The sequence below is a fragment of the Numida meleagris genome, chromosome 1, assembly GCF_002078875.1.
Source record: "Numida meleagris isolate 19003 breed g44 Domestic line chromosome 1, NumMel1.0, whole genome shotgun sequence".
NCBI classification, from domain to species: Eukaryota; Metazoa; Chordata; class Aves; order Galliformes; family Numididae; genus Numida; species Numida meleagris.
Window position 1 is genome coordinate 28,851,055 of NC_034409.1, and position 6,221 is coordinate 28,857,275.

The following is a 6,221-nucleotide window of genomic DNA, read 5'->3' on the forward strand; positions in this document are numbered from 1 at the left end:
TTGAAACTCAATTTAATCTCCAAAGCATGGGTAGAGTTACTTCCAACATGACGTCAACTGTCGGCATTCTGAACATCTTAGCGTTTCATTATAAAAATAATTTCCTTTCTTAAAAGTGTATATGTTATATCTCTTGTTCGATTGCATTATTTTTAATTCATTTGTTGTGTTCCATGTTAAATATTTTGAGTACGTTTCTTTCCGAGTACTTCAAAGTATTGTATTTGTCTGAGACAGATTCCTTGAACTCTTCTAAATTCCCAACCGATACCCAGAGGTCCATACAAGAAATCTGCACTAGAACACTCCAGGAAATCTCATCTCCTCTTCTATGCTCTCCAAAGAGCTCACGATCAGCAATTCCAGTGATCACTGCATCTTACAAACACTATATGGTGCTGGGACTATGACAAAGCCTTTGAAATATTAACTAACTTTACTCCCAGTTAAAGCTGAGAATTACAGCCTAGATTGTTACTGAGGTGATGGGCTGCTGCTTTTCCTCCTGTCCTAGGTGCTTTGCCTGACTTTCTCAGGGTCAGCATATTTTTCTTTTTGTATTTTGGACTAACAAACACAAAGTGAGAAACTTTTCACACCAAGTAATGATAGTTTTCTGGACCTTTCAAAATACAGTTATCCTGATATGATGAGCAATGCAAGAGAATCTTAGAATTATGTTTGGTTATTCAGAAACAATGCTGATTGTTCACTGGCATCTGTTTTCAGAAAGCTATAAGAACCACGAACTGCAAATCACTGATGTCTCTCCTCCGGGAGTTTAGTAGAGCCAGCAAATTTATCCAGAGACTTTCTCACTTTAAAAGCTTCAAGGAATCCAAGCATAAGCCCTTAGGGCAATAGTGTGTTTACAATTTAAAAGCAATCTCACCCTCAGAAGATCCAAAAGACTTAGAGAACAAGACGTATCTTAAGCAAGCAGACTAGAAAAACCGTGTGGGCATTTTTTCTAGTTCAAGCCTAAAGGATAACTTCAAACAGACTTAACTGATGTAATTTTTTAACAAACTTTTTGTCTTTTTCTTTTCAATCACTCAGGCAAAACCTTTCCTTTATTTCAAGCCCACATGTGATCAAAATTCATATTCATGTGTTGGGAAAGGGAGCAGACCATACTCTTTCATCAACTTTACTCTTTTTCCCTGTCATCTGAAAAGGCTTGAATACATGCTTGTGTGTGTCTATCATTAAGTTTTTTTATTTTTTTTCACATGATACATATGCACAATAATGTGCACAAATATTAGGTGGACTGGAATAGAGTTCCATTAGAGCAATAACAGCAATAGCTCTAACAGTTGTTATTAGCCATTTTCCAGAATCTTGGGAATGATTCCTAGATCATTTCTATAGTGGAAGGCTCTCTGAACCTGTCAGGTATTTAGCAAAAAGATGGGACAGGTTAAATCATAAGGTTGTGCTTAACCTTAAGCTCCTGACTTTCAACACGGAGCTACTTAGTATTCAGCACTTTAGAAGTCCCTTGGAATAAGATGCCTGGTGTGTGCAGACTTTTGATCTTCATGGAAGCAGTTTTTCAAGAATTGTGAACCATGAATTAGGCTAGTAAGAGATTTTTAAGAGACTCAGCCAATCCTTTCAAATGGAAAAACAGGAACACTAATCATGTACTCAAATCATGTTTGGTATTTGCAGAAGGTTTAATCTGTTGTGTGAAGGACTTCCTTCCTTCGTTTATATACCAGATAAAACATGGATCCTGTTGAAATCAATATCCACTTTTCATCAACTCCAGTCATTTCATCATGTTGAATACAGCTGTCAAAAATGACTGCAGTTTCCATAGTATGCTACAGATCACATTAAATATATATTTCATATAATCCTTTCTCTCACTAGTTCCTGAAAAGTTACAAAGATCTTTGATGTCCCTTGGCCTTCTGAGAATGGCCAAAAGTACCATTCTCTGTATACTCTGGCATCTTTGTGTGCTTAAAAAGTGCATCTCCCTCTTTTACCTCTCAAAATTGCTCTCTTAAGCATTTTTAGAGCACTTCTATCTGATTGATTAAGCTTCACACAAAACCAAGATGGTAACATACTCCTGTAATTACAATTGTCCAGAGTGTTTGAGAAATACTTTTAACTCCTTTTTCAGCCTTTGCTACCTAGCAGCTAAAACAACAAGTATTCCAAATTAAAATACTGCTGTCATTTCTCCTTCCAAAGGTGTTGCACTTTGCATGGAACATACAAGAAAGAGTGCTCTGATCACTAGTCTAGGCTGTCAAGCTACTGGGCAGAAAGGAGGCCAAATACGACTTTAGTCAAAAATAAAAGAAAAAAAAAAGAAAAAAGGACAAAAATGGCACAAAGTATCTGGAGTAGGAATAGGGTTGAAACACATTTCTTCATAAATAGGCAAATATATTAATTACAGAGTTTCTGTGTGTTTTTGTGAGATGTATTTTATATGTGTAAGCTTACTTACGTGTACTAGTTTTAATATATTCAGTCAGATGTTTCTCACCAGTTTACTTTGTGTAAAACGCGTCATGCTACACTGTACTCCACTCACCACTGCAAAACCTCGGACCAAGAGAAACAGTGGCATAACTCATGTGAAAATCACATGAGTGATATTCAGCTGAGTAAATGTAGAGTATTAAAACACAGACATTTTACAGCTGGGCGAGACACCCGCTGGTCCTGTTACAGCCAACAGAGAGAAACAGGCATTTCTAGGATGCAACTCAGCTCATCCTAATGTAGACATCTAAAATAGGTTAGATGAATCATACACTAGAAGTGTCTATTTCTGGTTCCCTTTATGCTCAGTGCAGAGAGTGACTAGCTCAGATGCAGACGTTGACATAGTAGACTTCTAAAGTTAGGTGAGATGAACAAACCAAGTTGTCTTTCCATGTCCCTTAAAAAGGTCTGGTCTAGGAACAAAATGTTAAAGAATTATTTTCACTTAACAAGAGTCTCTTCCACTTCATCGAACTTCTGAATGTTTAGTTGGTAACAGTATGCAAATGCCCAGATCATTACTGATAGCTATCACAGACAAGTTTTTCATAGCTTTTCCTGCGTCACAATACTGCAACCATGTGTATAATTTTTGTGTACCAATTAACTGGCTGTATCATGCACCTGATCACTGCTTCCCTAAACAAACACTACAAAATACTCAACAGATTTTTTCAAATATGGAAGATGGTGATAGAAAGCTAAATGAATCCAGGTTGTTGTTAATGCGTCATGAGACTAAAACACTTATTTTGGAAACGCCCATTCACGGTTATAATTGCAACAGGCAAAGTGAGGAGAAATGCTAAAAAAAAAAATAATGGAATTATGGTTCCAGAGATTATGCAAGGCAGCAGTGAATTACTCTGAAAGGTAATAATCCTTCAGCCACATAACTTCTGCTTATGTGCTTCTGCCAACAAGCCCACTTATTTATTTTTGATTGATCCCACCATCCTTCTGCCAGTGTTGATGGCACTGTTCCACAACAGTAGATGCTACCACCAGCAGAAGTAGCTCTGAGCTCTGCTATCTGCTGCATAAATACTAAATTTTTATGCAATAGTAAATATTAATAATCATATGCATGCCACCATTTGGAAAGTTATACTTTATGCTGTTGAATGTAGGTATTAGTTTATCTCAGTAATAAAAAAAAAACAGAATTTATATTCTATGGGGTATCATGTAACCATAGCAATTGCAACATTTCAGCTTAATCATGCATCAAGGTAGAGCTGTCTGTTACACCCTTCATGCAACGCTTGAAAACTCCTCATTTATTTGGTTTCTGTGGTCTAACATGCACCAAGGGGTTTGCCCCAGCGCAATTGATTTGTGTTTACAAAATCCATCATACGTGGTTTCTGCCATCCAAATACGAACCAGATCTCCATTTCTATGCTTAAAACAAATTATAAACTTTCAACTCAAGTCTTTCCCCTTGAAGTGTGCTAAGTTCCTCAGTCCTCCTCCTGAAGCTTTGGCTCACCATGTTCTCCAGAAAGCTGGCAAGGATGCAAAAAGATAGCTGAGAAATCACGCTTCTCTCAGCATTTTATGCCCACGTTTTCTTGAAGCCAGAACTGGCTACATATTCCCCTTATGAAACAGCATTTTGGAAGCATAGTTAGCCGATATCCTAACATTTTAGGCTTTCTGTTTACACATTGCATGATTTTTACTTGAGCCATAGTGTTTCTGCATTAAATAAATTAGCAATGGGAATTTTATGCTAAGAATAAATACAAACAAATGAAAATATGGAAAATATAGGGCTACAGAGTAAATTCAAGCACTTACTTCCCTCTCTTTATAAAAAGGATTTTCTTCACATCCCTCTAATCTTCTTTACATATTCAGCTCTCAAACAATAATACTCTGGCATCAGATTGATAGGAGCCTGCATATCTCCAGAGTCTGAAGCAGTAGCGTTTGACTTATTATTTATCCCTTGGATATTTATATGCATGTGCTATATCATTTATAGCATCTGTTATTCATCCGGAGTGCTGTTTTTCAGTAGGTCAGCTGTTCAGATCTAACTTGACAGTGTCATAATTGGTTTTCGCGGGATGAGAGCTTTTTGTTTACCTTGGGCATTGTGTTTTGCACTATTAAGTTATCACCGTGGAGTTCACATTGACAGCTGTTTCCTGAAGCACATAACAAAGAGTTAACCACTAGGAAAGTTACCACCTTGCAGTCCACAAAAGGGTATTCCTAAAATGGCTGATAGCACACTCAGCAGTGGCAGATAATCATGTTTATTATGTGTTAAACACAGTCTTGGATTAATTTTGAGCAATATTGAGCATAGCCTACAGGAGTCTCAAAATGATATTAAAACGCTTCCTGACTGCTATTAAATGAACTGCAGGATGTGAAAGGGAAGTGCAGGTGTGCACTGTGAGCCCGCCTTGACTGAGAGGTGCCTCCAGCAGCACGGTCTATGTGAAATAGGAACCGGAACAGGCTGGAATATGTGGAACAAGCTGCCCAGGGAGGTGGTGGAGTCACCGTCTCTGAAAGTGTTCAAGCGCGGAGATGTGGCACTGAGGGACAGGGTTAGCGGGCATGGTGCTGGTGGGTTGATGGTTGGACCGGAGGGTCTTCGAGGTCTTTTCCAACCTTAACTATTCCATGAAACAACCCTCAGCTGGGACTTTCCTCGAGTGGCTTTGATCCACAGCCGCTCCCTCAGTGCCTGCACCTCAGCGCCCGGCATCCCGAACCCGAGCGCTGGGAGCTCAGCGCTGCTCGGACGCGCTCGGGCCGCGGCCGTGTCCGTGTGGCAGTGCCACAGAGCGCTGCGGGGCTGCCGCCGCCCCCAGCCTGCGATCCGGGCCTCCGTCCTCCCCCAGCCGGCTTCATTTACTGTATTGTTGTAGCCGGGGCGGACGGAGTTCCTGGCTGCGGCCCTGCACACACCCGTGTATGACTGCACGCATGGGAGCAGCGCTGCCGACCTCAATGGGACTATTCTCGAGCGTAAAATAATACCCTTGTCTCCCGTTTGGGAACTTGCTGAGACCGTCTATTTAGAGGGGCACTGCCGGGCTAAAATAATGCCTCTATTTAAAACGACCGCATTGCCCGGGCCCGCACCGCGGGGAGGGGGTGCCCCGCGGCGGTCCGGGTTCCCCGCCCGGGCGAGGACAGAGGGGCGGGGGCCGCCGCCCGCGCAGACCCCCGGGGAGGCCGCTACGGTCTAAGCCGTTGATCCTCATGATCCCCCTAAGGCCCGCAGCCAGGACGGTTTCGCTGCCCGCTCCCCCCAGTACTAACGGGAGCGGGGCGGCAGCGGCCGCGGGGCGCTGCCCAAGATGGAGGCCGCCGCCCCTCCGCCTCAGGTGCGAGGGACCCGCGCCGCGGACACAGCGCCGTCCCCGCTCCCTCCTCCGCCCGCCGCGCGCGCTCGCGCAGGCGCGCTCCATCTCCGCCCCCCGCGGGAGCGCGCGCCCCGGTACGGCGGGGCGGGGGCGGCGGGGAGGTGATAGGCGCGGGAGCGCGCCCGCCGCCGCTCTTCTCGCCGGGCTGCCGGGCGTGCGGCAGTAGGAGGCGCGCGGCCGCGGGTCTCCATCGACCGTCTCTCGGGCGGACGGGCCGCAGTTTCCCGTGAGTACCGGGCCGTCCCCCTCACCCAGCCCCGACGGCGGGGAGCTGAGCGGGAGCCGCCCCCCCCGGGCCGGGCGCGGAGCGGAGCC

General features: G+C 43.9%; 1 protein-coding gene across 6 annotated transcripts in view; it reads left to right on the forward strand.

Moving 5' to 3' along the window:
- Positions 5,982 to 6,221, forward strand: part of NRCAM (neuronal cell adhesion molecule) — a 145,418-nt gene continuing 145,178 nt past the window's right edge. For all 6 annotated transcript variants that reach the window (XM_021384947.1, XM_021384948.1, XM_021384949.1 and 3 more), the window contains exon 1: positions 5,982 to 6,132. The gene's annotated coding sequence lies outside the window, so the exon portion shown is untranslated. The remainder of the gene's footprint in view (positions 6,133 to 6,221) is intronic.